The 24,959-nt window shown below is 40.2% G+C and overlaps 1 protein-coding gene and 1 pseudogene across 1 annotated transcript in view; one reads left to right on the top strand and one right to left on the bottom strand.

The window, feature by feature from the left end:
• The window catches only part of LOC135711348 (microtubule-associated protein futsch), a 315,199-nt gene that overhangs the window by 285,739 nt on the left and 4,501 nt on the right, over window positions 1–24,959 (bottom strand). The gene's annotated exons all lie outside the window — the stretch shown is intronic.
• On the top strand, window positions 1,115–20,508 carry LOC135711406 (uncharacterized; annotated as a pseudogene).

Consider the following 24,959-nt stretch of genomic DNA (forward strand, 5'->3'; position numbering starts at 1 on the left):
AAACCTGTGTCATTGGATTCAGGTTTAATTGGGAACTACGCCGCTAGAGGCGCTTCACTTTTATGTTACTTATGACGGGTGCTATAATATATGGATCATAGGTCCAACATAGAATATTTCGTGAACCTGGACATATAGAAAGTTACTGTCTTGAGCAAAGTTGTTCAAGTGACCAAGTCCTTTCGGATGGTGACCATATTAGTTACGAACTCTCTCACTACGTAGCGCTAGTGTGCATGTGAACTTTCTACTAAACTGTATCTCGAGAACCTGGCCATATAGAACGTTGCTGTCTTCAGCAAAGTTGTTCAGGTGATCATGTCCTTTTGTATGGTGTTCATATTAGTTCAGAACTCTGTCACTACGCAGCGCTAGTGTGCATGTGAACTTCCTATATAAACTGTATCTTGAGAACCTGGCCATATAGAACGTTGAACGTCATCGTGGAGGGACTTTCCCGAAGCACGATCAAATGACCTGGCCACCTACACCGTACGGCGAGGCAGAGGCAGACAACACCGAAGGTAGACAAGTCTCCAACGAGAAACTCCCCGATCCAGGCGTTCCCGGACATGTTCAGGATAGTGCTGCAGAAGTGTCTGGATGAAGGTCACTTCCCGGACCGATGGAAGATACAGAAGCTAGTGCTGTTGCCAAAACCCGGAAAACCGCCGGAGGATCCAGCATCGTATAGGCCTATATGCTTGCTGGATACAGTCTGAAAGCTATTGGAGAAGATCATTCTCAACAGGCTAACGAAATGCACGGAGAGTGAGCATGGATTGTCGGTGAGGCAGTTCGGATTCCGGAAAGGGAGATCAACGGTGGATGCAATTCGGACAGTGGTCGAGAGTGCCGAGAAAGCGTCTAATCAGAAACTGAGAGGAGATCGATATTGCGCCGTGATAACGATCGACGTGAAGAAGGCATTCAACAGCGCCAGCTGGGAGGAAATCGCCGAAGCACTGCATGGAATGAGGGTTCCTGATTAGCTGTGTAGCATTATAAGGAGTTACTTCCAGAACCGGGTTCTAGTCTACGAGACGGACATGGGAGAGAAATCAATCCGGATCACGGCGGGTGTGCCACAAGGCTCCATCTTCGGCCCAACGCGATGTACAACGGCGTGCTAACGCTGAAGCTGCCCAAAGGAGTCGATATCGTAGGATTTGCGGACGACGTCGTGTTGGCGGTAGTAGACGAGACGTTGGAAAAGGTGGAAATGCTGGAAACCGAGGCGATCGACACGGTTTCCAACTGGATGCAAGGAGGGAAGCTGCAGATAGCCCACCACAAAACGGAAGTGCTATTGGTCAGTAACTGTAAAGCTGTTCAGCGAGCAGAAATTACCGTCGGGGAGAACGCCATAGCATCAAAGCGCGTGCTGATGTTTCTTGGAGTGATACTCGATGACCGACTAAGCTTCAATAGCCACGTCCACTACGCATGTGAGAAGCTAGAATCATACCGAACAACTCTGGATCAAGCAGCAGCAAGAGGCGTCTTCTGGCTAGTGTATCGTCATCGATACTGAAGTATGGAGGTCCAGCCTGGAATGCAGCGCTGAAAACGAAGAAGAACCAAAGAAAATTGAACAGTACGTTCAGCCTCATGGCCATGCGAGTCGCGAGTGCGTACAGAACAATTTCGACGGAAGCAGTATGCGTTATCGCCGGTATGCTACCCATCGTCTTCACCTTGGCGGAGGACACCGAATGCTATATGCATGCGAAGAGATACCAGAGGAGTACGGACATTGGTGAGAACGGAGTCGATGGCTAAGTGGCAACAGGAGAGGGACGCAGCGGAGAACGGTAGATGGACACACAGGCTAATACCGATTCTTTCGACCAGGGTGAACAGGAAGCATGGAGAAGTCAACTTCCATTTGACGCAGTTCCTGTCTGGTCATGGCTGCTCCAGGAAGTACCTGCATCGCTTTGGACACACAACGTCACCCCTCTGTCCGGACAAACACGCAACACAGTGACAGGCCGGGTTTTTGAAGCCTTCCGTTAAAAAAAAACATACATAACGTACATAATTTTCAACTAGCCCCTCAACCCCCCTCCCCCCTGCTTTGATCTTGATACCACTGCACATTTAATTCTCGAAAAATGTCATTATTGAGCTCAACAATCAATAAAATACGAATACGACTGTACAAAACAGTCCACCTCAACCAAAACTAATTGAATCATATAGGCTGACAAAATCGGGGGTGGACAAAATCGGGGGTAGACAAAATCGGGTCACCACTGTATCCACAACTCGATATCGAGCACTACAACGATAATAAACATGAATTTCATGGCTACTGTGATAGCGATTGTGTATGGGATTGTTATTCTATAACTCGATGGTCCCTTCAATATCAAGTTACAGAGAGTCCATTGTATGAGCATGTCGTGTAAATAGCGATGCTAATTTCACATTTATAAACATTTAGAAGCTATAACTAGTTCATTGTCATCTAACAGCAGCTCAGAAAACGAAAACAAAACATTTAACTCGATACTTTGTCTGGAGCTAATCATGGCCACAAATTAACAAAATCCACCGGAACACCTTCCTCATAAATAAGCCCACTTGCTGCTAGGGCCCGAACCTAGCAACGTCAAAACAAAAGAAACAATTCCAAGAATTAAGCCGCATACCTGCGCCTGGAAATGCCTCCCACAAGGCCCAGCCGGTGCCATCAATTCCCACACTTTATCAGCGCCTCGTGCCGGCACAAATTCCCGTGCCACTGCTGCCGTTACCATATACCATCCATATTCACATTTCTCAGATAACACACCGCCATTATTACTGCCCTACCGCTGATACAAAGGCACGCACAGTATACGTACCTACCAATTTCATTAGATTTATGTACCTTACCGGCCACCGCCCCCTGCCATCACCCAGGCCTGAAACCAGATGTTTCGATTCCTTCTAAGGTTGGGCCCGTCGCCGGTCGTGTGTCGTGCATGGGAACCGGAAAGGTCCCGTGGTCGTGCCGAGTGCGTGTGCGCAAGGTATCGGTGAACGGTATCTCGCGAAAGAAATTCTAACCGACAGAGTGGCCAACTTTAAGATGTTACGTCATGTGGAGCCACCTAAACCAATATTTACGGACAGCTTTCATGACACCGCCACGACGACGAAGACACGGACGAACGGATGATGGGGACAGAACCTACTGCATGAAGATGTTAGATAGTCATGTTTCGGAAAGTTTTCATGACGTTGATGGTCTTTCGGTTGATGTGGATTGTAAGCCTAGCAGCCGATCATGGGTTACAGACATGTGCGCTCAGGCAGATATGATTGAAAGCTAAAAATGTGCAGAATATATTAACATGTGATGGGGTAAATTTATTAATACTTGGTCTATATTTGGCAGCTCGGTGAACTCATGGTTGGCAGTTTATAAACCGCAGCTGGGAAGTCAATTTGAGCATAGGAAGATAGAAAATCGAAAATATTTATAGAGCCATGCATTAAGTCCGTAATGTTCTAAGGGGAAATCAATGTCAGGAAATGCATGTGATTTGAACGTGAGATGAAGGAGAGATGGATTTCTTTAAGACATTTGTTGGAAATCACCTTGAACCCCTCGCACTACAATCCTGGAATGGTCATCATCCATTCCATTATTTCTTGTGTCGTTGACAACAACTACACTATATCCAGAACAGATAGGCAAGAGTTCGTTGTTTACACATTGGCTATGTGATGGTGAGTTGCGATCGGCCTGCAGGAGAGGATAATCGGCCGTTATCTCTAATCGAGATCGTGGCCGAGAAATCGATCTGTTGGAGCGGGATGGAACTAGTGAACCTCAAATTCATCGCACGTCAGCTCAACCTGATCGTCGCGGGGAGATGTAGCTAGTGGCTGTCGATTCGCCGGTGAAAACGGTTCGATCGGGGGAACCATACGCAGTTGTTTACACTTATGACTAGAGTTAAGTAGTAGTAAATAAAAGTTATTCTAATCGTTAGTAAATTTGTTTCGCGTACTGTTTATTTAACCGTACGACACGTGTGCTTAGTGCAATAAACGAGAAAGGCCCCGGAACCCTATCAAACGGTATAATTAAAGGGCGAACACGAAATTATTGCAACACCGAAAATGTCATGCCAATTTTCTTATAATTTTTAGAATCAAACCAAAATTTTAGGGTAGTTTTATACATATATTTACTTCAAAAATCAAAAGAAAAGTTAATCGATGGAGCCTTGAGTGTAAAATTGAACGCATTTTCGCTTGATGCCCTCCATCAAAGTCTTTACAGTGTCATCCGGTACAGTTTCTCAGTATTTTTTCCATTTTCTTAACATGTCCTTCTCGTCTTTGACTGTCTTCTTGCTCTTCCGAAGTTCCCGCTTCATTATTACCCAGTACTGCTCCACCGGGCGCAGCTCCGGACAGTTTGGTGGATTCATGTCCTTTGGAACAAATTAGACAGAATTGGCCACATACCACTCCAGGACACTTTTAGAATAGTGGCATGATGCCAAAAAGCGCTTCTCGAGGCACTCAGATTTGTAGATCTCGCCATTTACTATGCCCTTTGTCACGAAAGGCTCACTCCTCTGTCCGCAAGAGCAGATGGCCTGCCAAATGAGATATTTGGAGGCGAACTTCGACATATTCTTCTTCTTAAATTTGTCGTCCACATCGAACTTGCTCTTGCCGGTGAAAAACTCCAACCCCGGAATTTGCTTAAAATCGGCTTTTATATACGTTTCGTCGTCCATCACACAGCAGCCATATTTTGTCAGCATCTTCTCGTAGAGCTTCCGTGCCCGAGTTTTAGCCGTCGATTGTTGCTGCTCATCGCGGTTGGGGAAGTTCTGTACCTTGTACGTATGTAGTCCAGCTCTCTTCTTTGCATTCTGGACGTAGCTCTGCGACATGCCGATCTTTTTAGCCAAATCACGGCTTGAGACGTTGAGATTTGCTTTAATCATCCGCTTCACCTTTCCCTCCGTCTTTTTGTTCTCCGGTCCCGGTTTTCTTCCAGCTACTTTGCCGTGGTCCAACGTCAACCGCTCCTGGAACCGCTTCAACACTCTGGAGACGGTTGAATGGTGAATGTTCAACATTTTTCGCAACTGCCGGTGCGACAGGTCAGGAAATTCCAGGTGTTTGGAAAGAATTTGTTCTCTCAACTCGCGTTGGTTCACCTCCATTTTCGTTGAATCGAAAAACACGACTTCGAGTTTGACAGCATGTACACAATACACAGCAATGAGAAAGTGTGCAAAATTTGGTTGATTTTTACCCAATGGTAAAAAAGTTATGCCCTGTTCAATGTGTCGCAATAATTTCGTGTTCGCCCTTTATAAGACCATACTAAAACTGCAGAGGAGAAGCCTGATTATGAATGCGTCATCCCTATGAAGCCATAAAGGTTGGTGAAACCCCAATTTCATGTCGGCAGAGCTATCGGAGCCGTCAACATTCTAGAATTTTGTTTTGGTATCGTCAATCGAACTCCAGACGTTAAAATTAAGTAGGTTACAGTACTACCATAGAGGTAACTCTAAGACTAGAAGGTCCCACAGAAACGTGCTCAACTTTTTGGCTCAGCTCTGGTACTCTCTTCGGTCCCAAGCTAATCGATTCACCCCTCGAAACATAGGAAAAACCAATAACCCCTCATTTTATCTGTCAAACTTTCATAGCGAATCAAAACAAACATTGCGTAGTACTAGAATTTCGACTAGAATAGGGTACGTTAATCGTTTGCTTGGGACCAATAGGCTAGTCAAGTAGTGAGCCAATTTAAAATCGTTAGTTTCGTATTGATTGTTGGTACTACCGTTGCCACCAGCATTTTTTGGATGACATAAAGAAACTCAAAAATCCAAATTACACTCTCTTGAACTAGAACAAAAATGTATCTTGTCCTAGATCTTGTCTGAATTAGAACTAATGATTATACACTTTCTTTTGTGTATAACTTGTTATTGCATGGGTAAAAATTGATGACATTTTGATTAAAACTAGTTTAAAGTGTAATGTTGACTTATGCAAAATGTCGTCACAATCTGTAAAGTGGTTATCGAGATGGCTTCCAAGCTAGAAGTGCCACGACAAAAAATTATGGGAGCGGTCGTGGAAAATCCAGGCCTGTCCCACAGGTGGATCGCGAAACAGTTTGGAATTGACTATTCGACCGTGTCCCGTGTGGTAAAATCATTCAAGGAGACCCAGACGACCCAGCGGCGAGCTGGCAGCAAAAGAAAAGGGAAGCCGACCGACCCCGTGAACGCAAGGAAGGTGAGGGATTACTTCAAGCGCAATCCAAACCTTTCGATTCGGGACGTGGCCAAGAAGGTCAATTCTTCCGTATGGTTCGTCCAGCTGACCAGATTCGGGCCGGATTTCATGACTTTAAGGTAAGGAAGGCGCCTAACCGAACCGATAAACAGAATACGTTGGCCAAATCTCGCGCCAGGAAGATGTACCGTGAGTGGTGGGTGCAGCCAAAATGCATCGTAATGGACGACGAGACGTATGTACATTAAAGCGGATACCAAGCATATCCCCGGTCTGGAGTTTTTTGTGGGCAAGTCCCACCTGGATGTTCCGGGGAAATTCCGGAAGAAGAAGGTCGTCAAATTTGCTAGGAAGTACTTAATGTGTACTAAGTACATCCTGGCAATTTTGTATATAATGAAGAATGCCTCCAGAAGCGCCTGCTGTCCTTTCTCCGGTTTCACGAAGGTGATACCTTTTTCATTGGCCGGATCTGGAATCGTTTCATTACGCGAAACCGGTGATGGAGTGGTACGAAGCTAACGATGTTGTTTTTGTGCCGAATGAGGCAAATCTGCCAGACTCGCCAAAACTTAAAAATTCTGGGCGATTATGAAGGGCAAGCTCCGGAAATCTTCATGCTCAGATTCGTGAATTTACCAATTTTACGGTTGTTCCGGAAGACCACTATGGCTACTATCCTGTGGCCTCCAGGGTTCGTATTCCATCCCCAAGTCCGGATTTGGCCTGATCAAACACTTACAAGTATTTTCTATAAAACACGGTGGTCTGTGTTTAAATTTTAGGAATTTACCACTTCCACGGTTATTCCGGATCTTCCGGAGGACCCCTCTGTTGGCTCCAGGGTTTGTGATTCGGTCACAAGTCTGGATTTGGTCCGATAAAGCACCTACAAGCGTTTAAAAAAAACCACCCTTCTCCATGTTCAGTTTCATGAATTGACCACTTTTACGGATGTTCCTGATCGTCCGGAGGACCACTTTGTTATTCCTAGGGTTCATATTTCATCAAAAAGTTCGGATTGGGTCTGATAAAACACCTACAAGCATTTCCAAAAAAAAACCCACAGTTCTCCATGTTCAGTTTCATGAATTTAGCACCTTTACGGTTGCTCCGGACCTTCCGGATGACCATTACGGCCACTACCCTGTGGCCTCCAGGGTTCGTATTCTATCCACAAATCCCGATGCCCAGAAGCACTTTCTAAAAAAAAACACGGTTTTCTATGTTCAGTTTGACGAATTGACCACTTTCACGGTTATCCCGGATCTTCCGGAGGACAAGTCTGGATTTAGTCTGACAACTAAAAGCATTAAAAACAGTATTGCTCCACGTTCATTTTTGTGAATAATTCGCTTTTTCCGATGTTCCGGATCTTCCGGATCTTCGCTCCACAATTAATCATTTTGTCAAGCTTCTGCAATCATTTTCCATCAGATGTCACTGCTGTTGTTTGCGGTGACCTCAATCGGAAACTAGACATAATCTTTTTTCCGTTAATTGTTCACAGACGACAGCGCAGTGCAAAACATATCTGGTACCTCTATATATGCATTTATATTAACATCCGAAGTCCCTCCCTTTTTACACATTCTGCAAACAAAATAGCTCGACCCTCACTGCATTTCCCGCCAATTTTTATGTATGGGGCGGGGCAGAAAGTATCTTTTGTGCAGAATTTGAAAAATAGGAGGGACTTCAAATGTTAAACTGAATACATATATAGATGTACCAGACATTTTTTGTAGTGACAGGTAATCTATTTTGTAATCTGTGAAAGGGAAATCACAAATTGAGTGTCATCAAAATACATGGCATGTTGAGATATTGAGAATTTTCTCTCACAAATTTTTGGCTCTCTGGGGACTGGTAGTAAAGCAGGTTAAACTACATAGATAAAAATCATTTTTATTTAAATGTAGCTTGTTTAACATTAATTTCCGGGAAAAACTGAACTACAAAGTCCCTGACTAATTTCTTCAGGTTGTCGTTTACTTTTTTTGACCTGAATATGCACCGAAAGCGAATTATACCCACTTCTCTCAATTTCTATATGGGGATTTTTATCACTTCCTTCCAGCGGAACAGCGCCATCTCTGTGAAAAATGGCCAGAAGATATGATTGATTCTTTTTCCATTCAAAAGTTCGGTTTTCCTTGTAGAGTTGCCAGCCTGCTCCAGTAACACCTAAATTTTTTGAGTAAGTTGGAGAGTCTCAGCAGTTCCTGGTAGTTCCAAAGAGTGTCCTGCACTTTCCAAGAATTCTGGAAGTTTCGAGAAATTCGAAAAATTTAGCAGTGCCTAGAGTTCTAAAAGCTCTCATATTTCAGATTGTTCTTGGAGAGATCTGAAATTTCATGCAGAAAGTTTGCGAAGTTCTTGCAGTCACAAGAACTTCACAAATATCGGCAGTATTTGGAGAGAAGCTTGAGTTTTGAAGCTCTCCAGCAATTATATACAATTCAGCGAGTTTCTTGAGTTTACAAAGTGATTTAAATGCCAGTGGCCATTACCAAAGTTGGGAAGTTTTCGAAGATTAAGAAATTACGGGAGTTTTGAGAATTCTGGAGTTCCGAAAGCTTAGACAGCTTCTAATAATCTTTTAAATTTGTCGAACCTCGTAATGCCCTTTATGAAGAGCTTTGAGTGTGTTGGTTTATTTCTTTTAAATTCCGTTATAATTGCTTATCTTTGGACAGATACGCGTATTTCGTCTACTACTTGCAGACTTCATCAGTGTCAAGTACTCAACACCACTTGGCACAGTACTTGGCACTGATGATCTCAGTAGGTGGCATTTGCAGAAGGCAGGGCAGAAAAATGCCAAAAAGTTGTTCCTTTATCTTTATTTTTGAAAAATTTCTCAGCTTCTACGAAGTTACATCAGCATCTTCCAAGTTCCTTAATTTGTTTTTCCAAGTTCTCTCAATTTGACCAAGAGAAAGATCACTGAACCTATTCAGTGATCTTTCCTAAACATCTTAGCGAAACAAAACTCCGAAAACTTCCAGTAAATTCCCAAATCAAACACTGAAGTTCTTTTAAGCATGCCGAACTATTACAATATTCATTGAGCTTCTACGAAAATCCCTGAAATTTTACAAAGTTCTCTGAGCTCCTACAATTTTTGCTGAACTTCTACGAAGTTCCTTGAACTTTAACAGACAAATCTCAGCTCTTCTATGACGTTTTACGAAATTCCTCGATTTGCTACGTAATTCACGTGATTTCTACATAGTACTCAGAATTTCTATAAAGATCACTGCATTTCTAAAGAGCTCCCTAAACTTTTTAAAATTCCATTAATTTTCTGCGAAGCTCCTTAAGTTCTATAAAGATTCCTGAATTCCTACGGAATTTACTGATCTATTTTCAGTCCATTAAACTTTAACGAGTTACCGTTAAGAACTTTTATAAAATTTCTTTAAATTAAACAAAGTTACATCGACTTCAAAAAAGGTTCCCAACTTACATAAAATTCCCAATTCTACGAAGTTTTCCCAAATTTTTACCAAACTCCCTGAATTTCGTCGAAATTCTCCGAAGCTTTACGACATTACCCTGATTTATACTGAATTTCCTAAGTTTCTACGAAGTGCCCTGAACATGAAATAAGTCCTTAAAATTTTAATAAGTCAAATGAAGCTAAAGTAAATCGACAAAATTCGCTAAATATCTCAAAAGCTCCCCAAATTTCAGCATTGTTTGCTTTACTAAGTTCTAAAAAACTTGCTGAAGATTTACAAAATTATCTGAAAGAACTATGAAGTTCACTGAGCTTCTACAAAGTAAGCAAAGCTTTTACAAAGTTGTCTGAGCTTTTACAATGTTAACTGAAGATCTTTAACATTTTCTGCACTTCTAAAGAAAGTTTCCAGCACTTCTACACAGTCCAATAAATGTCTTCGATGTTTTCGAACGTTTCACGATGTTTCTTGAAGATCTACGAAACTCTTTGAAATACTACAATGATCTCTTTACTTTTAAAAAGTGTGTGTTCTACGACATTTCGACGTCCATTATCTTTGTAAGAAACTTTGCGTACTTAATTTATTAAAACAAAATCTTGACCACTATTTGAAAAGGGCCGTAATTTTTTCGAATATATTCTACATACAATTATAGCTCAAAATTGCAGCGGCGCCGGTGGTTACTACACTGAAAAAAAAACAATTATTTTAAATTGAGTTATCTAAAAATATTTTTTTTTTAATTTGATTTTTTTTTCAGTAAGTCAGACATCCCATTTTAAAGGAGAAAAGTTATTTAACAAACAATTTCTTTTAACGTGTTGGCAGTCGATTTATGTGTTTCTGCAAATGTCTAGTATAAGAATGTATGTCCGTTGTCTTTTATCTCTATTTATTAGTTTCTATTTGTCTTGTCCCCCCGTCTCGATGAGTCTCATCGTGGTCCACTGGTCACCATAGTCGGTCGAACTCCAGACAAATTTAGAACCGCACTACCGTTCATACTGGCGACAACTTCTCTGATGAGAAAACGAAACCCCACCCCCAAGCTCCGCCCCTGATCATATCCTTCGACAATGTACCCCTCTAACCTCGGGTAAGCCGCGAGTATTCGGCCCAATTCCTACTAGTAACAGAAATTAGTGAATTTTGTTAAAAACAATGAACAATGAATTATCGGCTCCGTAAAACTAACGCCATTGAGCCTTCCAAATCAATGAATTAGATAAGAAAAAATAAAACTTTTTCGTGTTTGCAGCTTTTAAAAAAATTAAAATTAGAAGTAATTTTTTTTCAGTGTAGTACAGCTCATACAATTTTCTACAAATCATCTTTATGTATAATAAGCATGCAAAATTTCTTCAGTAAATATCTGTACACCCACAAAGTTTCAATGAAATTTTAAAGGGTGTAAAATTCACAAAGAACGGAAACACATCCAATGGATGAAGCAAGGAACGATGATTATTGTTTTTACCAAAAAAAGTAAGAGGTTGTATCCAAGGCACAACCGTAGATTTGACGTAGGATTACGTGCTCGGTATAAATATTCGACGACTGTGTTAGGGAAACCACTTTTTGCGGGCAATCGGTGATAATTTTGATCACCATTGCAATAGTCGGACATTTGTGAAATTTTCAAAAGTGACCTATTGAAAATGGATAAAGTGTTCATTTTAGCAGATTCATAGAAAAAAATCCAATCGATTGGCTTGTTTAGAATTAAAATCCATCCGCTGTTGGCAGTGGATGAATATGTGTAACAAATCACTCATGATTTGGTGGGTAGCGTGAAGTTCAAGGTGCGGGCATTCACACATTTTTTTTAAACAGAAAAACATTGTTTTTCTCTACAACTTTGTTTCAGGCGTCATTTTGATCAGAAGTGCCTTTTCCGTGGTATAATTTATTGAAAAAATGTTAAAGACGCCATTTTGAAAAACTTGCATGATCCAAAATGAATTTTAGTAAAAAGTGTGAATAATTGCCCATAACAAACAATTATGCAAAGTTTTATGCAAATCGGAGAAGGTCGAGTTTTTTCGATTCGTCATTTGGCGTGGAATCGCTAATTTACAGAGGATGTAAGATATCTACACCTTTTGTTTTGCGTGTATAATCATATTCATTCGTTCAGCGGTAATTATTTATTTTATTTAAATTCCCTTCATCACATGTTTTATAAAAACCTCCATGTGCCATCTACACTTCTAAATTTCTTCAACCACTTACCATGCTGCCCATATATTTCGGCAGGCTGTAGCGGACGCCGGTCGATTGCGATGATGTCAAAGACTAGCAATGCGCGTCGACTGCAAGCAATCAGCCAGTCAGGCCACAAGTGTGATTCATTCAATATTTTTAACGGTGCCCCCGTACTCAGCAGTGCACTATGGGGATTCAGGTGGCCAATAATCGAAAATAAACTTTCTCGAATTCGTGGCTATTTCACGGATGAAACCCCCCAGAAAATCAGTTCTCTACATCAGTCGCGGAAATTCAGATAACACCCTTAAGTACTCATCCCCTTGGTAAAAATATCAAGATCACAGATATAAAAATGAAACTACAATGTAGAATCGGAACCTACCTAACTAAAAACCAAAGATTTAAGTAAACTAAAGGAGAAAAATCGATACAAGGTTAGGTTTTGATAAGTTCTTTAGGGGGAATGCCACTGATGAAGACTGCACATTGTAGTCGAAATACGTATCTGTCATGGATACCAAAATTAATTAAGTGGAATTAAATGGAAGATAGCCCTTTTTGCTGTTTTTATTAAAGCATTCCGCTAACAACCCAATTTAATTATTTCGTCTTAAATTTGATTCTCTGTAAATTAGTGTTTTAAAAGACATCGATTCCAATAGAAAAATCTACAAAAACAAGTGTTGCCCAATAAAGGGTTAAGATTTTCCTGGAAGCTTATACAGTGTGTGTCACTATTCGATCATCTGCATGTTGTCAAGAGGCTCTCTTGAACTTCATAAACGCTTAAAGATTTTCAGAATATTGTTCATGACTTCATTGAGTCTGTAGAACTTCCTAATCTGAACTCCAAAATCGTTTGGAGAGCATTGAATATCTGATTGATAACATTCCATGGTGTGTATGTTGCCTCTGTTGAGCTTCACGGGCTCATACAGATTGTTCAAGATTTCATTGAACCTTTAGATCTTCAAGATCTTAACCCCAGAATACATTGGAGAGCAATTAATATACCATTTCATGATGTGCATGTTGTCAGGATCCTCTCTTGAACTTCAGACCTCAAAGACTTTCAGGACATTGTACAATACTATATTGAGGCTGTAAAACTTCAACTTCTTGGCTCCAGAATAGTTTGAAGAACATTACATATCAAATTGTAATGTTTCTATGATGCGCATGTCGGGAATGTGAATAATGTTTAATGATTGATGTGAAAATGCAGAACATATTTTGGCCACCTCCTTGTACGGGAATTCCCCATGGTGCAGTGATCCCGCAATGTTTTTGATTGAATCATTCGTAGTACATCCCAAGGCAGATCGAAAAAAAAAAACAACTGCCCTAAGCAGACTGTCTGCTGGATTCAAGTATTCATGAAGAACACAAAACGCGTTCCGCGTTCGACCATTCAAATCTAAGGAACAAAGAGCGCAGAACAGCACACCAAAGATAGAAGAAGCGGCGGGTGACAGGCACTTGGGGGGGGGGGGGGGTATTGGCAGACGGCAACAGGATGATGTAATTAATTATTGTGTATTAGGGGGAGCCCACGTAATGGCTTTTAAGTTCGTTTCTTCGTCACCTCGGACGGCATTCTTGGAACCGTCATTCGCCACAACCAACAAAAGGCTCGACGACGAGAAGAAATTAATTAAATGCGAGAGAATGGTGAAAGCATACACTAAGTGTACCAACAGCAATAATGGTTAAAGTTGCTCCCTCCAGGCTGTGAGACACGGTGAAACTGGGGAAACTTTGCATCCGAACAGGATTCTTCAATTTAAGCTCGTTTACATGGGTGGTGAAGTTGTCCGAGCGGGCTATTCGGATGGTCCGGGTCGATCCGACAGAATGTTGTCGATGCGCAAAAGTTTTCGGTACTTACTTCTCGATGAAAATTACGGAACCCAACTTGTTGGGTTGAGGTTCGACTCTCCTACTCCTCGTTGTTTGCAAATATCAACTTTCGCAATGTAAGGCTGTACGGAATCATCTTCCAAGAAGAGCGAGTTGCAAGCGTTGAGTTTTGCAAGTTTACCAAACTTTCTGCAGCAACTAATCCGCTTAAGGAATTAGTACGATGCAATTGTTGAAAGATGGATGCATCAGCAGAAATGAGGAAAAAAGGACCCACAAGAGGGTAGAAATAGTTATATGTGATTATGGGAATAGATGATCGCCTTCTGGCGAGATGCTTCATTCAGTCCCAATTGGTTGGTTACATAGATCATTTGTACTGATTGGAAATGCCTTTTGACAAAATTAAGATATTCATATATATTTGTTCTGACATTTCGGATCTTCGATACTTTTTTTAGGGCTTCAAACTAGGACAATTTATTAATTTAATGATACTAGGATTGATTATTGAGTCCTTGAAAATCCCCAGTAGGCCGAATTGTCGGGAACAATAATTTGTAAAAATAATGGCTACAAACGTCAATTTGTCTGATCTTCTTGCTCGTGCATGCAAACTAACACCGCCATAAGGTTTGGCTGACTTCACAGCAAAAAATAAATTTTAATATTACATCCAAGACGATGCACGAAAATCTCATATAATTTTTATGGCCACACAAATGAACAAATGCAGTAAAACAACGTAAAGTCGGCTCATGCACTGTATTAATGATAATTTTGCCCTTTTTGGAAAGTAATATTACACCATATTTTCGACACGATTGAAGGCATCCGCTTTGATGTAATATTAAAATTATTTTTTTGCTGTGTTGGTGTTGGTGACACACCAGAGAGGTAATTTTTTTCCTTGGTTTGTTTTCCGTCGATCTTGTTTTCCGTGCTGAGCACCAATGCTACCGACGCTAGGGAGACAGCTCCCGCGCCTGGACCCTATATATCGACCCATCAACTCATGAACCAGGGATCAACGGCTTTACTTCCCTTCCGAAGAAAGGCGTGATCAGAGATGTTATGCCTCAGAACATCCCGGCGGCGCCGACTGGGATTGAACTCAGGCCTGCTGGGGTTAGAGGTAATCACGCTTACCACTACACCACCGGCGCCGCTTAGAGAAAGGTAATTACACTCAAAATAATCTACACGTTGAAGTTACGTGAAAAATCACGTAAGTTCTCACTTTTTCCTCTCATCTCAGTTTTACGTTGCTCACGTAGAGTGTACGTGAGCCCCTTGAATTTCACAGGGAGTTCCTGTTTAACACACCTACATAATCAATGTAATGTACGTGATTTTCACATAATAATGAGTCTATGTGCGTTTCACGTAAAGCTTATGAGATGTCCACATGTAAACAAAAGCGTTGTACGTACACTCCGAGCGGTGCAAATCATGACAGTATAATAATGGGATTTTGTTCGGTATTTTTTAAAGAAAGTGGCAAGATGTAAGTATAAATTATGGATTATTTGTTTCTCTGTGACAAAAACAAACTGACTGTTTCATCGTACTCAACAGAATGAAGTCTGTCCAGCAGTTTCTTCATCAAGGGAAAAAACATCTAGGCCCATCTCCATGATCGTTCAGATTTGTGCTGCGTATCGAATATAAAAAATGCTGATGTGGTTTATTCAGTAAATTTTAATAAATTAAAGGAATATTACTATTATTACTATTAAAACAGTAAATTTTTTATCTAAATATTAAGGAAATATTTATATAAACAGTGTCAAAATATTGATACTAGAATCCTCCCATGAATGTCACCGACCAAATCACGTAACTTCTATGTGATAATCCTATGACGGTTAAGTTTTATGAAATGAGTGCTCCTACATAAAAATCACGTAGCTTTTATGTGAAAAATACGATGGAAAAAAATCTACGTATGTTCTCACGTAGCATTAACGTGAAAATTATTCTGAGTGTACGAATCCAAAAAAGGCTCCATATCATTTTTGTGAACACTAGCGCACCTAGCGGTAGAAGGCAAGCTTTGCCTGCAGTTTATATGGGCAGCATGCTTTGATGGTGTGAGTGTCCATAGAAAACCCGTGTGAAGCGCATCCACAAGCGTTGCTTGGTGAACAAATCTAGATAGAGCTGGAATTAGGGCCTAACAGCTTTTGTAAACAAAGACTTCTATCGATGATTTCTAGAAATTCAAGGCTCGCCCACGCAAATCAACATCGGGTAGGGAAAGACTTCCACTATCCGATGATTATGTTGGTCTGCGTGGTCGTGCCTTGAGTTCTTAGAAATCATCGATAGAAGTCATTGTTTACAAAAGCTGTTTCGCCCTTATTCCAGCTCTATCTAAAAATATTGTTTCCCACTTTCTGATACAATGATTCGTTCACACTTCCACTTCTGTTCTGTGCGGTGGTGTTAGTTTGCGTGGAATACCTGACAATTACAACGAAGTTACGTTTGAAGTCATTACTAGTATTGTCGATCTACACGATATATAGTGAAATTTAACATGAATTATCGAGTAAAAGTATGCCAAATCTAGCATAAACTACGTGTACAAAACATAATAGGAACTAACATGATTTTTTGGGAGGAGCAATGAGCCAACTTTTTTTTTTTTAATCTTTAGTATAAAGGCATTGAAAATTCACTCCGAAGTATTGATCATTGATTTGCTTCCCTATATATAATTTTTTTAAATAATTTATGCCAACTCGTTTATTAACAGTTTGAATTGTCTATTAAAATATAAAGCTGTACGAAATAATTAAATTTTCAGCCTTGATTTGTAGTGATGTGGGGGTCATCCACAAACGACCAGTTTCACGCAGATTCGCAAATCGTTTCGGATCGATGCTTTTAGAATTACTTGTAATTTTACACAGTTGTTTGTTACTGCCCAACATACCATTTTACAAACCTGTTGCCGAAGTTTTGTACGCGACTAAATGCCTAGCATAAATATAAAAAATATCCCCAGTAAATGACCTGCTATTGAAAATTTAGTCGATTATTGAATATATGTAAGGAGCATTTAGGCCGACATTACATCAATTTCCACTATATTTTAAGTTTTAATTTAATTTTCATTGTTTTACAAAAATACGTAATAATTTTTATTAGTGATTTTTTTTGTTAGACACAATACTGCTCCACAACTAGGTATTTTAGGTCAATGGATATAGTTTTCGCATAAGCCGTCAGTGTTGTTCCACTCATGATAAATATAATATCAATTTGCTCTCAATATAGATCCGCACTCACTAGTGCTATGCAATGGTAACTCACTCAAAACATCAATCTCAAATGATAAGAAAAAACTCGCTTGAGTCATAATAAAAACTCACGTGAGATTTTCTGTCACTCAATTTAAAACGCTCACACCCGCACGGCCTTTGAATCAACCGTGAGTTCTTTGGCTATGCTTTCTGTCATTAAGATATCTAGAGTAACATTTGAAATGGGCCTATTTCCAAAACGTAAACAAACCAGAAAATGAATTTTAAATTTTTCCGCCACTATTCAATTCATATTTAAGAAAATTGAAGTATTTTAGGCATTTATATTGTTCACAATGACAAAAGTAACTGTATCTCAATTTACAACATCCAAAATATGCGAAAGCTTTCAAAAATATATGAAAATCGACAACAATTTAATTTCATAAATTAATAAGCCTTTTGTGAATCTTTCAATGGATAGGCCTTTTTTGTTAAGCCGTTGTGCTTGTCATCAGAAATGGTACGCCCTTTGCTAGGCCTTTTCGCAGCGTCAAATAAATTCAAAACAAATCATCGGCCCTAGCTTTGGTTTGAAAATTGTCAATCATCAGCCCTTCTACGTCACTAGGCGTATCAATGAAGATGAAATAAATGAATGGTTGGCCGTTTTAGCGTGCGGCCCTATTAATCGAAAAATTTCGTTGATCGGCCGTTTCGAAAATCAAGTTATTTTTAATGATTTTTCTCGATTATGCGGAATTTTCCTACACGATTAGTAGCTATCAAGTGGTGCTAAAGAATGGTATCAAAACCCGATTTGTTTACGTTTTGGACATACGCCCATTTCAAATGTTACGCGAGATATTTTCAGTGATCTCAAATGTCTTTTTCTGCTGGTGTGCACGGGTGTGTGTTAACTTGGAAAAAAGTGAAAATGGAGCAACGCACAACGCAGAGATTCACAATCGCAGCGGCTATTTAAGTGACAATAAATTCCGGTGTGTCGCTGTACAGAACTGTGACTATGTTCAGAAAGGGAACTTGGTTCATGGTAATTTTGTTCGACACGTGCGAACAAATCATCCGGAGAAGTTGGAATTGCGCGGCCTGCCAGCTCTTGGCAAGGACACGGAGCCTACGCCAAAGCGAAGTGACGAAACATCACAAACAAACGTGTTACTCGGAACGTTGCAGCTGGTAAGTGCTCATTCACTTCTTTTGAGCTACCCTGGATTCAAAACCTTGGTTGGGCCATTGTGGCAAGCTTCAAATCTGTCAGTGAACAGAAAAACTTTGACCGATATGGTCGATAAAGGAAGCGCTCTAGGAAGGAAATTCCTCACAGATGAGATGAAAGGTGGTCCACTCCATCTAAAGATTGATAGTGCCTCCAGACGGAACCATCATTCGTTTGCCGTAAACGTGGCATTTTACAAAGATGTAAAAATAGTTACTAGATCGCGTAGTAGGTTAAAATTAATACGTACTTGAGGCATAATCATAATATTCATTTTAATTCCAGTAATCAAGGAAATGGTAATGAGTCAGACGGCGAAGAATCTTCGCCAAACAATCGTTGAAGAGGTTATCCAACGATGTGGAATACTTCCAGAACAAATATTGACAGTTGTCCATGACAACGGCGCAAACATTGTGGCTTCAGTTACAACTATGCGCGAGTATATCAAAGAAGGCATCGCAAGTCTGCTGAAGAAGGAAACCTCAGCCCTCGATGAGGTAATCGGAAATTCGTCCAGTCATCGTTTGGCGGACCTGGTGGAAACGGATGCCGCTCTCGAAGAAACGGCAATCGATATGGAAGTAGAAGATGAACCTCAACAAGAAATCGAGCCAGATAACGACGAGGTTGGCGAAACAGACGAAAATGAGCCAGAGGATACCCGGAGTGATTTTGATGAAGACGATGAGGAAATTTTTTCCGTTACTGGCACCCAGTGCGCTGCTCACACCTGCCAGTTGGCTGTATTTGATGTCCTTTAAAAGCATTCCCGCCAAATCTAGAACGTAAACAAACTGTGCAAGAAAACTCGACTGGATAAAAATAAAGAAGTTTTCTGTGCTCAGAAAGCACATCTTCCACCTATTCCTGGAGCAACAAGATGGAACGCAATCTTCCTTATGTTGAAGTCGCTACAGGAACAAAAATCATTCTGTCTAATGCTCCAAAATGATTTCGAGGAACTCAGTTAGTTTTTAAAACAGATTGCTTTTATTTCTGTTTTTTTTTTTATTTCATTGCATTTTGTATTTCAGATTTTTTAAAACACTGGGCGTTCATTGATGTGTTCAGTGATGCTTTGGAGCCATTTTTTTCAAACTGTAAGTTTACAAAGAGAGCATGTACCGTTGTCGGAGTTTTACTCGAATTGGTTGATTTGTCACGCAAAGCTCATTTCATTCTTTCTATAACGCTATGGAACAGAGGTTGCAAAAGCTTACGGACCCTAAAGTCTCTACATCGATCCACGGTTTAATTATATCGGATCCAATAGAATGACGACTACCGATACAGAACGCGTTCAGGTAAGCCAAACAGATTTCAACAATGCACTGGTAGGGTAGATGCATCAATCATGGGTATACGTTCATATTATGGTGTATTGCTATTGTCACTAATAACCCACTAGCGAAAATAATTTTTACTCTAGTTTTATACGTTAGCGTCGGAAGTAATGCGCTGTTTATCGCATCGTTGTGCGATTACAGTGCACTACTTCCGACACTTTATAATGTATAGAATGAGAGAAAAATAGATTTTCGCTAGAGGATTATTCCAGTATTCAACCGTAGCGAAAATATTTGCTATGGCCAAGGAGAATTTCATAGGCCATATTTGGAACATACAATAATAAGAATGAATAGCTATGACTGGTAAATCTACTCTAGTTTTCTCTCTTCTTTATCGCGTAATGTGTTATTATATTTTATTCCTAATCTCTTTATTTTTTCTGCAATTTAGAGGTACTTGCTTCAACTATGGACACGACTCAATGCACTGGAAGGTAAACATGAAGATCAACAGAATATATCCACTGAACCGAACGACGAAGCGAGTGATTTTGTAGAGCAGTATCTGGATAGATATTTCGAACGTGATTCTCTGGGAACTGGTGGACGCATGCAGCCTGCCGAAGACAAAATTTTGCAGCAAATTAAGGAGCTATAACTGGGACTCAAAGTGCGCATACGTGTAGGAGGTTTGGATGATTCATTGAGTGACGAACAATTTGATATCCTTAAGTACTGGATTGAGATGCAAACGAGCCATCAAGATGTGTTCAGGATTTAGCGGATTGAAGCTTGTCTTGACTGATCAGAGACAAAGACTTAGTGATCAGCGCATTCAGGATTTGATGATTCTAAAATTGAATAAAGACTTATTACCGTTCATTGCAGAAAAGTTATGCAGGGAATTTTAAATAAAAAATGAAGAACTAATTGATTGCTTTTTGGAGTGGTTTAAGCTACCCTCTCTTTTATCAATCAATGAAATTATACTTCTATCAGCTTCTCCTTATTTCATTTGAACCTCTTATTTTAAAAATTAAAAAAAAATCAAAAGGGTTGGACTCAAAACTATTGTTTGATTGATTAAAATAGAAATCCTTAAAAGTACTAGGGCCTTATTACGGCTGTCACTTCACGGTGAAAACGAAGTGAAGTGACCAGTTGTCACTCACGGTGAAGTGATTGGCGTGTAAATCAAATGGGAATCACTTCACCGTGAGTGATAAGTTGTCACTTCACCGTGAAGGGACATCGGTAATAAGGGCCCTACTAATTTGCTACCCTAAAAGCATTACCACATTGTCATGACATTTTATGCAAGCCATTAGTTTAAAAAAAAATGCTAAAAAAATGACAGTTAGGCATCTACTGTAGGCACTGTAGGTCCATGATTGTCAAAAGCGATTTAGTAATTTTCCATCTGCTCAAATTTGTATGCCAGTTTACAAAACCTTGTTCCCCACTACTTTTTCGATTTGTTTTAATGTCCCTGACCTCTGTGCCAGATTTGAACGAATTTAATGTAATGATCTAGATTTTCGAGTGAATTTTAAAGAAAGCTCATGTGCTTACCAAAACCATAATTTATTGATAAATGTTGTCCTTACCTGAGACTTCAATTGTACAAAATATGCAGAACAATATTGTCGAAGGCCAGAAATTGATATGACTTCTGTGCGAAAAATAAATTAACCATATACGTTTGACCAAGTGCTCCATAAATACCTATCAGGCGTATGAGATCAGCGAACTAAAGCCTTACAGTAAAGGTATGGACGTCTGTCAAAAGTTGTTCCAATCGAACCGTCACTTTCACTCCAAGAAATTAGCTCCAGAATAGTTTGGAGAGCATTACATATCTTATTGATACCATTCTCATGATAAAGGGCGAACACGAAATTATTGTGACACCGAAAATGTCATGCCAATTTTCTTATAATGTTTAGAATCAAACCAAAATTTTAGGGTAGTTTTATACATATATTTACTTCAAAAATCAAAAGAAAAGTTAATCGATGGAGCCTTGAATGTAAAATTGAACGCATTTTCGCTTGATGCCCTCCATCAAAGTCTTTACAGTGTCATCCGGTACCAGTTTCTCAGTTTTTTTTTTCATTTTCTTAACATGTCCTTCTCGTCTTTGACTGTCTTCTTGCTCTTCCGAAGTTCCCGCTTCATTATTGCCCAGTACTGCTCCACCGGGCGCAGCTCCGGACAGTTTGGCGGATTCATGTCCTTTGGAACAAAATGGACAGAATTGGCCTCATACCACTTCAGGACACTTTTAGAATAGTGGCATGATGCCAAATCTGGCCAAAATAGCGGAGCTTCGTCGTGCTGCTGCAAGAACGGCAAAAGGCGCTTCTCGAGGCACTCAGATTTGTAGATCTCGCCATTTACTGTGCCCTTTGTCACGAAAGGCTCACTCCTCAGTCCGCAAGAGCAGATGGCCTGCCAAATGAGATATTTGGAGGCGAACTTCGACATTTTCTTCTTCTTAAATTTGTCGTCCACATCGAACTTGCTCTTGCCGGTGAAAAACTCCAACCCCGGAATTTGCTTAAAATCGGCTTTTATATCGTTTCGTCGTCCATCACACAGCAGCCATATTTTGTCAGCATCTTCTCGTAGAGCTTCCGTGCCCGAGTTTTAGCCGTCGATTGTTGCCGCTCATCGCGGTTTGGGAAGTTCTGTACCTTGTATGTATGTAGTCCAGCTCTCTTCTTTGCATTCTGGACGTAGCTCTGCGACATGCCGATCTTTTTAGCCAAATCACGGCTTGAGACGTTGGGATTTGCTTTAATCATCCGCTTCACCTTTCCCTCCGTCTTTTTGTTCTCCGGTCCCAGTTTTCTTCCAGCTCCTTTGCCGTGCTTCAATGTCAACCGCTCCTGAAACCGCTTCAACACTCTGGAGACGGTTGAATGGTGAATGTTCAACATTTTTCCCAACTGCCGGTGCGACAGGTCAGGAAATTCCAGGTGTTTGGAAAGAAATTGTTCTCTCAACTCGAGTCGAAAAACACGACTTCGAGTTTGATAGCATGTACACAATACACATCAATGAGAAAGTGTGCAAAATTTGGTTGATTTTTACCCAATGGTAAAAAAAGTTATGCCCTGTTGAATGTGTCGCAATAATTTCGTGTTCGCCCTTTATGCATGGTCAAGAGGCTCTCTTGAACTTAATGGACTCATACAGATTTTCAGGACATTGTTCAAGGCTTCATTGAGTCTGTAGAACTTCTTGATTTGAGCTCCAGAATGGTTTACACACTTAATCTAGCTCGGTAAAATCTCCAACAGCCGATTACTTCGGCATTTACTTTTGCTGATATCTCTGCAAAATATCTGTTTGTTAGCTGATATCTCAGCAAAATGTTATTTGTTAGCTGAGTCTCGGCAATTGTTTTACTGAATCTCAGCGAAATAAATTGCAGAACTGCTCGGCTGTTGGAATCTCGGCGAAAAAATTTAAGTGTGTAGATACCATTCCATGATGTGCATGTCGTTAAGAGGATCTCTTGATCTTCATGGACTCATACAGATTTTCAGTTAACTGCTCAAGAGTTTCATGGAGTCTGTAGACAGATTAGTTTGGAGAGTATTAAACATCTTATTATGATATACATGTTTTCAAAATTTTTTTTAGAGCTCCACGGACTCATAAAGATTTTCAGAACAATGTTCAAGACTTCATTGAGCCTGTAGAATTTCAAAGTCTCTGCTCAAGAATGGTTAGGAAATCATTAAATATCTTATTGATGCCATTCCATGATATGCATGTTGTCAAAATGTTCTCTTGAACTTCATGGTCTCATGACCTTTAGCGAGGGAGGTATGGATGTAAAGCCCTACGCCAGGTCCGACCCCAGTTGCTGGATATTTTGGAGGTTCTCAGAGTACCGAAATTTATTGCAGATCCAACGACTAGAGATCTTATGGTTCCTAATGTTACGTAATATGAAAAAAAATCTATGTTCTAACGTTCGAAAAATCAATGCAAATTTCTGCGAGATACAGCGCACATAGAATTAACGCTAGATTTGGCATAAATTTACGCGATATTTCGTGTAAACTTAAGCGCAATACCGTATGCGTGATAATGTTTGCACCATCGTACAAATAAGGTTCCCGTTTCACCTGTGCATACAATGCCTTCGTTTTCTTTGCATGCACGTAACCTATAGCTCATACCGTAGTAGGCTGTGTATAAAAGAAAATGATTTACTTAGTTTGACAGTTGCACCATGACGAAGTGGCAGCGTATTCGTGATTTGTCCCACGCGCAAATGTCGTAAAAAGACATGTTAATCGAGTGGGAGTGTCCCGGTGGACCGTCAAAAGGGTTTTAGACCGAGAAAAGAAAGGACAACTATCCGCGAAGGTTACCACAGGTCGTCTGAGGTCAGTTCTGGTTCCGAGGGTTATCGCTGCTATCAAAAGGAAGATTCGGGTGAATCCAGTGCGTTCAATAAGGAAAATGGCAAAGGAACACGGCACGGCACGGAAGATCGTAAAGGAAGATTGCGGGGTGAAGTTGAGGGCACGGAAAAAACTCACATGATTACCAACCGCATCCGGGAGCTACGAGTCGAACAATGTAAGAAAATCTTGAACTTCCTTAAGCGAAAAAAAAACCGGTAATCCTGTTCACCGACGAGAACATGTTTACCGTCGATCCCGTATCAAATTCCAGAACCGACCGGTATATTAGTTCTCTTCCGGTAAAAGACGTGGCCGACGACCCGAGCAGGAAAAAATAACTTATTAATACCAAATTCAGGTATGAAAATAGCATAACTGGTAACCTAAATATGGTATTAGTGAGGCTGACATAAGAGGTAAAATACCAAAAATAATACCTCAAAAATATTCTACGAATAACGAACAACTGAAAAATTTAGTTATTACAATAACAAACGGATAACAGACGGTTTTTTAGATGCCTGAATACCATAGTTTGATATTTTGAAGGTCTTCTAAATAATACCAATTCAATAACTCTTTTAGATGTTATTGTCTAAAAACTGAAAGATCACATTTTGTTATTTTGGTATTCATTTGATATTTCACAACATATTTCGATAACTGAATAATATCAAAACAAGGTTTTATACCACAAGCATACCGAAATCTGTTATCATACCACATTAAGATATTCTTTTGTTATCGATTAGCTATCGGTTCCTGCTCGGGGAGCACAAGAACGTGTATCTGACCAAGCATCCTGCTAGCGTTATGGTGTTTGGATTGGTGGCTTCCAATGGCAAAAAAATGGACCCGGTATTAATTCCAGAAGGCGACAAGGTAAACACAGAGGTCTACATCGGGATTTTAAGTAAGTATGTTCTTCCGTGGAT

Source organism: Ochlerotatus camptorhynchus, unplaced genomic scaffold, assembly GCF_037179485.1.
Source record: "Ochlerotatus camptorhynchus isolate MF236.1 unplaced genomic scaffold, CSIRO-AGI_Acam_v1.1 ptg000432l, whole genome shotgun sequence".
In the NCBI taxonomy this organism is placed as follows: Eukaryota; Metazoa; Arthropoda; class Insecta; order Diptera; family Culicidae; genus Ochlerotatus; species Ochlerotatus camptorhynchus.